Here is a 10,124-nt window from a genome sequence, read left to right on the forward strand (position 1 = left end):
AATCTATACCCATTTCCCTAAGACAGCTGATTTATAAAGGGTGACTAACATGTACTCCCTCTGTCCCGATCATTTGTTGTCCTTTTCCATTTTGGGGTGTCTCACTCATTTGTTGTCCTTTCTATTTTAAGAATGAACTTGATGAGTAATTTGATCATTCTCATTCAATTTGTTCCACTTGTCATTTAGTTATTGGCCTTTTCCTCATTTCTTGGTCTTTGTGCCAAAACAAAAGGACAACAATTGACCGGGACGGAGGGAGTATTAGAAAGTTTTTTATTTTTTATATACATTAGGTAGACCTAGCAAGAGTAAATAACTTAATGCAATAAATTCCGAAATAATGGATCCGGTTTATATCCGAACGTAAACTCGAGAATGATATATCGATTATGACATGGTGCCTAATAAGTTAAATTAAGTAACTGAACTTGTACGAAAGTGATAAAACTTTAAAAAAAAATTACTTATAACTGAATGTCTCAATTTTATGAATACTCGGATAATATGAAAATACTTGTAATCATTCAACTCACTTCAGTTCAGTTCAACCCAAAAGAACAGGACTTAAATCTTTACTAATTATGCAATAATTATTATCCAATTATTATCATAAGCTCGCACTACGTGTATGATCATAATTTTTAATTTCCTTTCCAAAAAATGTATCAGATTCGACAAGAGAATTATTTTCGTAAGCTCATAAGTCATAGCTAGTTTTAAAATATAAGTAAAATACCAAGAAAAACAAAAGACTCACTATCACATGAGGTAGGAAAATCAATTATGGGTCGGAAGTCAAATATTTCATGCAAATACGTTAAGTTTGATAAATAATTTATTAATGAAAATATTTGTAACTTTTGAATAATGGAGAGCATAATGATAAAAACAGGGTGTACGTTGTAAACTTGTAATCGTCCGACGGTCGTATGAACATCGTAATCGATGGGTTGTCTATATTGCCAACTAGTTTGAGTCCCGTGCAAAAAATGCACGGTTATACTATGAAAATTTTAGACAGGCGGATAAAATTATAGAGAGTTGAATAGCTTGATAAATGAATTAATTTTTATGTTATTATGATAATCTAAACCCATGTAAATTTGCACAGTATGATGTTTAAAACATTAGCTGTAACTAAAAGTATACGAAAAATGATTACATTCTCTGTCAAGTCATATATAACATTTTAAATTTGAAATATAAATTACGTACATTAGATATTAATTAAGATATTGTACATATGTTGAACCCGCAACATTTCACATAACCTACATTTTAATATAATAAAGTGTAGATTAGCATTTCATTTTTTTTAGCCTCTATGTACGTTTTTTTAGTCTTTAAGCTTCTTTTACGTTTTATATTTTTCCTTAAGAGATACTTTAATCTGTCAACAAAGAAAAAATTGTATTGAGAAAAAATTAAATAAATCCAATGCAAGTTTGTGGTAGGGCCCACCTATAGAAAATGCAATTGTTTACCCTGAACCAATGAGAAGGCTAGAAATAACCTAACTTTTATACTAGGTAGATTTGCCATATTGGCTCATTCTCCATTTTTAGTTAATGGTTGGGGCTTATCAATTGAAAATTATGTTTTTTTTGGTATGATTAATTAAAGACAGTTATAAGGCGATTTTGTTGTTAACGGAGTTTAAATCCTAATTATGAGTACCACCGTTTATAACGTTATCAGCTAAATTAGAAGATAGAGGCGATTCTAGGATTCAGTGGACGAGGGTGCGAAAAATTAACGAAATTACGAAAGTTGCAGATTTATGTTTATATAATGACCAATCTGTTTTTAACATAATAATTTCTTATTATGTGATTGGGAAAAATATACCTAACACAAATGGTAAAAAAAACATTGATTAAAAAATGTTAAGTTGAAGTATTGAATACGTGACCTTGAACAAGAAAAAACTACACACAACCATTAGAACAATATTAATAATATGTCTCCTTTTTACACAAAATCATACTTATTTTTAGTGCATCTTTCACCCCCTCCATAATAATCGCCACTGTTAGTAGCCATCTGTTGACATTAAAATTATGTACTCTCTGTCTCGGTTATTTGTTATTATTTTCCATTTTGGGGTGTCTTAATCAATTGTTATCCTTTCTATTTTAAGAATGAACTTAATAGGCAATTTGATCATTCATATTTAATTTGTTCCACTTATCATTTAACAATTGGCCCATTCCAATTTCCTTGATCTTTATACCAAAACTAAAGAATAATAATTGACCAGAACAGAGGGAGTAGAATATTAAACTTCTGTAAAGTGAACAATAGAAAGAAGATGAGAGGAAAGTGATGATTGATTAAATAATATGAATGATATAATCTAAGTAATCTAATTACAATGAGTGTGTTGTTCATGTATTTATAACCACCTCATATTCTAACAATAACTGACAAACTGGAATTTTTTTTCAAAGTAGGGTTATGGAGCAAACTATTTCTCGCTTTGGTGTCCATTTCAAACTAATTCTCGCCAATGGGTCCACGTCATCAATTTTTTTTTTCTCAGTTTTGATTAAAATCGCTATTTAGGAAAGCGATTTGCCCTTTTTGAAACAAAATCGCTTTCAAAAACCTCGATTTGGGTCTTGTAATTTTCAAGAGAACAAACAGAAGCTATGTAAACTTGAATGAAAGAAATCAGAGGCAAATCGCTATCTCAAATAGCGATTTGGTTGTGAAATTTGATCAAATCGCCAGCCCAATTAGCGATTTAAATTGACTATATAAAAAAAAATCGTCTTCTTTTTACTCCCCCCATTTACTCGACACAGTAAAAAAAAAACCCCCAAATTGCAAACCCTATATTTCGACTATTCTAATTACTTCCCAAATCTTGCTTATTTGCTATCTTAATTCACACACATTATCAATAAGCAAGTTCTCTTCATCTTATCTAATCTAAAGGTACTAATTATTTCTGTTTTTGCAATCTTTATTGTTGATTTAGTTACTAATTTGTAATAGGTTGTGTATGTTTAATAATTAGAGTTTGAAATTGGTTAATTAGTAACTTTGGTTTATTAATCTTTTTTAATTTACTTGTGTGGTCATAGCAATGGAGGTAAATAATTATCCCTTAACTTGTTGGTGGAATGGGGATGTTGAAGAAGGTGAGAGTATTTCTTACAAAGGGGGATGTGAAACCTTTATTATTGTCAATAATAAAATAAAATTTAGTGAGCTTAAGAGTGAAATTCATGATGCATTAGAGGTTGATCCCACAAAATTTGAGCTAAATGTTAGGATGAAATTTCCAAGTGTGAGAGGTTATAAATTGTGTTGTTTGAATAATGATCGAAGTTTAAGAGCTTTGTGGGCAAGTGTGTGTCAATCGAAAGCGGCCTCTATGGATTTGTACATAGATTTGGTACCTATTGCCCCCTCTAATGAAATTACTCAACCTTCCTTTCAATCTTCACTTTTCTCATTTACAAATATGATTACCCAAGTCGAGAACCCCAATTGGTCAAGTGTGTCATTGGGTACTAATAATGTTGATGAAGGGGGTATAGATTGTAATATTGAAGGGGATGAGATTGAAGGGAATGTCCAAGAAGAGGATGTTATGTTGTTTAGTGAAGATGATGATATTGATGTAGACCTTATTTCACTTGGTCTTCCAAATAGCGAATTTACTAAGCTTCATGCAATTGATGAAGATTATGTAAATAGTTGGTACAAAACAAAGGATGTCCCTTATGTGAATGGTGGTGAGTTTAATGTAGGACAAGAGTTTGCAAACAAAGAAGTGTTGCGCGAAGTTGTAATTTCATACAATGTCAAAAGAAACAAAATTTCTAAAACCATTGAGTCAAGATCTCACACTATAACTTACAAATGTGGAACGAAACCTAACCCTTGTAATTGGTGTGAATGTGCTATTGGGTCTTAAGGTTGGTGGTTTGCCAATCACGGGTCGAGGAGACTTACCTTGGGGTGATTTAGTGGAACATCATTTAGGGCTTAGACCATCTTCCGAATGGATAAAAGGATCCACCTTAAAATTAAAGTGGTTAGCTGCTAATTTCAAAGTGTAGCCAAATGATGCTAATGAGTTGACAATTCATCAGTTTGTTAGGGCATATTTATTGTATTTGATTGGAACTACTCTTTTTCCTGATAAAACTGGAAACAAAGTTTCACTTGTCTTTCTCCCACTTTTGCTTGATCTAACAACATTGGATGACTATAGTTGGGGTAGTGGTGTTCTTGCTTGTCTTTACCGCAACTTGTGCTTGGCTAGTAAAAAATCCGCCTTTAATATTGGAGGTTGTTTGATGCTTCTTCAATTGTGGTCTTGGGAGCGAATCTCCATTGGTCGACCTAAGATTCTCCGTTCACGCATTGCGGAAGAGGTTGGTGTTGAATATCCTTTGGGGTCTCAAATGGTAGTTGGTGTTGACCCCTTAGGATGCAAATGGTTAAAAGTTGACAGGAGGTTTACAGACCATCTTCAAGGGTTGGTTACGTATAGACATGCATTTGATACCATGACGGAGACTATGTTTACGTGGCAACCCTATTCCCCTAGTATCCTTGCTCTTCTTCCGGCCATATGTACCGAGGATACCGATGAGTGGATCGTGAAAACACCTTTAATTTGCTTTGAAATTGTTGAGTGGCATTATCCGGATAGAGTGGTTCGCCAATTTGGTTATCATCCGGAAGTACCACCTCTAGTAGACACGGATCCGCATTTGCATAAAATTAATCGTCGAATGAAAGAGAAAAACTATGCTTATATGCATCGTCGCCGCATTGAATGGTGGACGAATCGCAAGCGTCATTTGTTGCCGGCCGGTACTCCATACAATGGGGTTATAGGTTATAATGACCCTTACATGGAGTGGTATCGTGATCACACCCGTCGCATCATTAGCCCACTTAGTTCGGCAACCGAAAGAACCTATGAAGCCTTACATGATTACTACCCTACCGCGGCGGACTATGCATTACTAGTAAGTAAATTAACCCTTTATTTTGTTTCTTCATTTTACAAGCTCATTATTTTTCATTTCATTAGGTAATTAATTTGTGTGTGTATATTATGACAGACTCAAGGACATGTGATCAACTATAAGAAGGCTTCCACCATGCTAGACCAACTTCCGAATAAAATCCCAATAGGTTATTTCCAAATGTTAAAATCTATACAAAAAATGTCTCTTAAATCTCTTCAAAAAACAAGACAAGGTCATCTTATCCAAGAGACTCAAGAGGAAGAAGAAGAGGAGGAAGAAGAAGAGGAGGAAGATGAATAGGAGGAAGAAGAACGGGAGGAACAAGAAGAAAATGAAGACGAAGATGAAGGTCCCAGGTATAATTTCCGTCATTTGAGAGGAAGAGTAAGCCAAGTGCAAGAGGATGAAGAACCGGAAGGATCTACTTCACAAAAAAAGGCAAAAAGAGGCCGTTCCCATAGAGGCTAGTGTGTTTGTATGAATATTATTATGGATTTAAGAATTAAACACTTGTGATGTTGTGATAGACTTTTTTTTTAATGTATTTCAATGGCAAACTTTGTGCTTTTTGTGTTGTTGAAATCGTTTTATGACATTTGGATATTGAGCTTTGTTGCCTTGCATTTGTAGGAGGAGGAATGAAGCTAAATTTTATAGTTGTTCAGCCGAATTTTACAGGAATTAGTATGTGGGATGTTTAGATGTACCATGAAATCGCAAATTGAAAAAGCGATTTAATGTAGTTTTCAGCCAAATCGCTGTGTTTATTTGCAGTCATGAGGGAAATCGCTAATGTGGAAGGCGATTTGGGTTAAAAAAATTTGGAAAAAAACTTCCAGTACCGTGTCTATTTGCACACATTCAATTCGCTTTGCCCTATAGCGATTTAACCCAAATCGCTATTTGAGATAGCGATTTGCCTCTGATTTCTTTCGTTCAAGTTTACATAGCTTCTGTTTGTTCTCTTGAAAATTACAAGACCCAAATCGCGGTTTTTGAGAGCGATTTTGTTTCAAAAAGGGCAAATCGCTTTCCTAAATAGCGATTTTAATCAAAACTGAGAAAAAAAAAATTGATGACGTGGACCCATTGGCGAGAATTAGTTTGAAATGGACACCAAAGCGAGAAATAGTTTGCTCCATAACCCTACTTTGAAAAAAAATTCGACAAACTGACTTAAGCTACAACTACCAACTAATTGAGCTGACTGGGCTTTGGTAGTTTGTTGGGCCAAGTTCAGTTATGTTAACTTGTCCAATATCCCCCCTTCAAGCTTGATGTGGGTGGGATGAAAATCAAACAAAAATCATTTTATTTACGAATGTCCCTTGATTGGGTCTGTCATCCAAGACCTAAACATTATTAGTTTCAACGAGTTTTTGTCAAATTATGATACTATTACAAGTCAAAGTTTTCTAACGAAACTTAATTATCTCAAGGATTTAATTCCAAAAGATGACTTTATAAAGATTATTTTTATTTGGTGGAATGCATGGTTCCATAGAAATGATATTATCTTTAATAATGTTAATTTAAGTATCAACAAACTTATTACTTTATGTAATAAAAGCACTAAGACATGGAATGTGACTAGATTTAAGGATCTCAACAATCCCGAGGTAGAAGAGTCAGCTAGAAACAATTCTAGTAAGGAAAAGATTTGGTGGGAAAAACCTACAAACGGTTTCCTAAAGCTAAATTTTGACGGATCGAGAATATAAGGTAATAAAGCTGCTTTAGGATATTCTATAAGAGATCACAATGGTAAAGTCGTTTTGTTGGGAGCAAAAAAAGTGCGGATCCAATAGTATCCTTGTTGCGGAAGCACTTGCTTTAAAAGAAGGTATTTTAGCAACTAAATACTTAGGAATCTCAAAGTTAATTGTGGAGGGTGATAACTTATGTGTTATTAACTCGATTCGAGGTACTTGGCAAATTCCGTGGGAAATTTCTAGTATTATCAAGGATGTGAAATTAGACCTTCATTTTTTCGATGAAGTGATAATTAAACATTGCTTTCGTGAAACCAACAAGGTTGCTGACTTCATGGCTTCAGTTGGACATTCATGTCCAACTCTTTCGAGGTGGTTTGATAGCCGGTGGCTTCAACTTACCTCCCTCATTCGAAAGGATGAGATAGGTTGGTCCTACCTTAGAGGATCAACCTAGTTTTCTTACCTAATCAAAAAAAAAAAAAAAAAAAAAAAAAAAAAACCAAGCTTGGATGCTAAGAATTTGTGTTGATCAGCACCAAGAGCCGCTTTGGTCATTAAGTCTGCTAATTGTACCCCAGATTTGACATGTCTTGTGATGAGAAAGCCTGCGTCTTGTTTATCTCTTACATAATGACAGTCTATACTTTATACTCAAATGCTTGATTCGTTCATGAAATACTTTAATTTGAAAGATGATAGAGGAAACCGTAGAGGGTGACATAGAAATTTCTGAACTTTTGTTATTAGACCATTCCCAAGCGAAAGGTCAAGCTAACTGAGTCACCAACATTTTAGCTGTTAATCCCGTTTTAATTATCTCGACTCACTTATTACCCCTCCCATGTAGACCTGGCAAACAGGTCAATCGGGTCGGGTTCGGGTCGGGTCGGGTTCGGGTCGGGCCGGTTCCGGTCGAGTCAGTTCGGCTCTTTCAGTGATTTCGGGTTAATTAGGGTCGTGTCGAGTCATTTCGGATTTCGGGATTGTTTCGAGTTTGTTCCGGGTCAAGCGGGTCGAGTTATTTCGGGTCGGGTCAATGAGTAAGAGAAAAAAAAGTTATTTCAAGTGTTTTCGGTTTAATTAGAGTTATGTTTTGTCGGGTCATTTTCAGGTTGGGTGGTTTTGGATCTGGTCAATTTCGGGTCGGGTCAGTTATGGGTCAAGAAAGCTCGGATCATGTTCGAGTCGGTTCAATTCCAGGTCTCGGGTCAACCTTTTCGGGTCAGATCAATCGGATCGGGTTGCTTTTACCAGGTCTACTCACATGTAATAGAAGGTCACCAACTCAATCATTTTTCACTTTCCAATCATTTCCCACATTTTCTACCCTACTAAAACCTCTCTCTTACCTTTTCAATTACTACTTTTACTAGTAAATTATAAATAAATTAATTGACCTACCAATAAGATGTGGACACATATTGAGTCACCAAAGAGGTCAAGGTGAGCAAAAGAGGTCACATGCAAATTGACCTCTTCTTGCCTTGGCTTGTTGGTCACCCCTTAGGTCATGCTAATTTATTGCCTTAATTAAGATTAAGGTGACTTTGACCTTGCTTGGACATGTTCTTATGATTGTGATGCATTCCACCGGGACCTTTTGGATTCTGTGCAATGTGTTTTCCCTATCATCTTTCATATTAAACTAGTGAGTTTAAAACGTAGACATGTTCATTTGTTCATATATATATATATATATATATATATATATATATTGCATTTGTCCCGGTCATTTGTTGTCCTATTTCACTTTTGATTGTCTTATTTAATCGTTGTCCTTTCTATTTTAAGAATGGACTTGATTAGCAATTTGATTATTCACATTCAATTTGATCCATTTGTCATTTAATAATTAGCCCTTGTAACACTCGTATACTCCAAGTGCCTTACCAGGACCACTTAAGGTATGAGAATGCTATCATCTCGGTTACCCGAGGCAATGATAATCAAATGGACAATAACGAAACGTACTTAAATAGCAAAAAAGTTTAAAGTGATACAACCAACTCCAAAACTGTTAAAAGCAAATACAAAGGTTCTCAAAACTGTCAACTACTAAACAACTAAAAAGTGTTCGACACAGCGGAAGACTTCTAAAACAGCAACGTGGTGACTCATCCCAGCTAACCCATGCGCATCGTCTCATACCTGCTCAATGACTGCTCACCATCCCCGAATGGATCACCACAGTTTTTAAAACATTTAAACGGGGTCAGTACTAATTACATAAAAATAACAGCTGCAGTGAAATCATATTATAAACAACACAAACAGTACATCTTGTAGATACCTCATTTCTGCACCTCCCGCAAACCACCTGGTGATGATTGGGCCGCATGTTTGGTACACGGAACGATTTGTGACAGTTCGTAAGTTTATCGTCAAGTGATCGCTCAAACACTTGTGTCTACCTCATAGTCGTCATCTGCGCGCCGATACGGTCGTTTGGACAGTAATTAGAGTACATTTGGAGTCCGGGTCAAAAATCGTCTTCATTTTCTAATAACCATTTAAAATGTCGAGTCAGAATGTTCTGGAATGTTCCGGATATTTCTATTCCATATTCTTCCAATCTTTTAATCTTTGGTAAAATATATCCCGAAAGTATCATATAAAATATTAAGAAAATAAGATTAATCCGCTATTCCATAATAGAAACACGGAAATCTTTCTTCCGCAGGAGGAAACCACTGAGGAAAAGACGCAGCAGGTGTTGCGCCTCTTCCAAGAGACCCAGTGCTTGCTGCGCCTCTTCCTCAGTCCTTATCTGCGTATTTTTCGTATCTTTTCGAGATTCACTTCTAAAGTTTCTCCGAAACCCTAATTTCCGTCGTGTGATTAGTATAAATAGAGACCTTCGGTCCTTATATTTCTCACGCGAGTGTCCGCCCTTCTCTTCTCCCTTTGCATTCTAAGACCACACTCTTTCTTTTTGGCGTCTACGTGCTTGAACTTTCGACCACGTAAGCTCGGATCTTTCTGAGTACCAGCCTCGTTTTGCATGACCGACCAATTTGACCAACTCCACAATCAATCAACTTAATCAATCTGTTTAATTCCTCTAAGAGGGCACTTTCGTTGTACATTCGAGTCGAGCATCACTAAACGTTAACTTAGTCAATCTCGTTTCGTCAAACATGTAAGTCTGGGGGTGTAAATCCTTCTTTTAATTATTGTTCTTTATTTTTGTAATCACTAATGTAAGATTTATGTCGAAAATACGCTTAAAACTGATTTGTAAAACCTTATTTCAAACCCTTTTTTCGGATTATCAGGAGACAAACGTCGAGAAAGGACGCAGCAACTGATGCGCCTCTTCGAAGGGACGCAGCACCTGTTGCGCCTCTTCCTGAGGCTACCGCAGTTCCTGCTTCCTTTCTTCTTCTTTCGTCTTTTGTTCGTCTTATTG

The sequence above is a fragment of the Silene latifolia genome, chromosome X (assembly GCF_048544455.1).
Source record: "Silene latifolia isolate original U9 population chromosome X, ASM4854445v1, whole genome shotgun sequence".
NCBI classification, from domain to species: Eukaryota; Viridiplantae; Streptophyta; class Magnoliopsida; order Caryophyllales; family Caryophyllaceae; genus Silene; species Silene latifolia.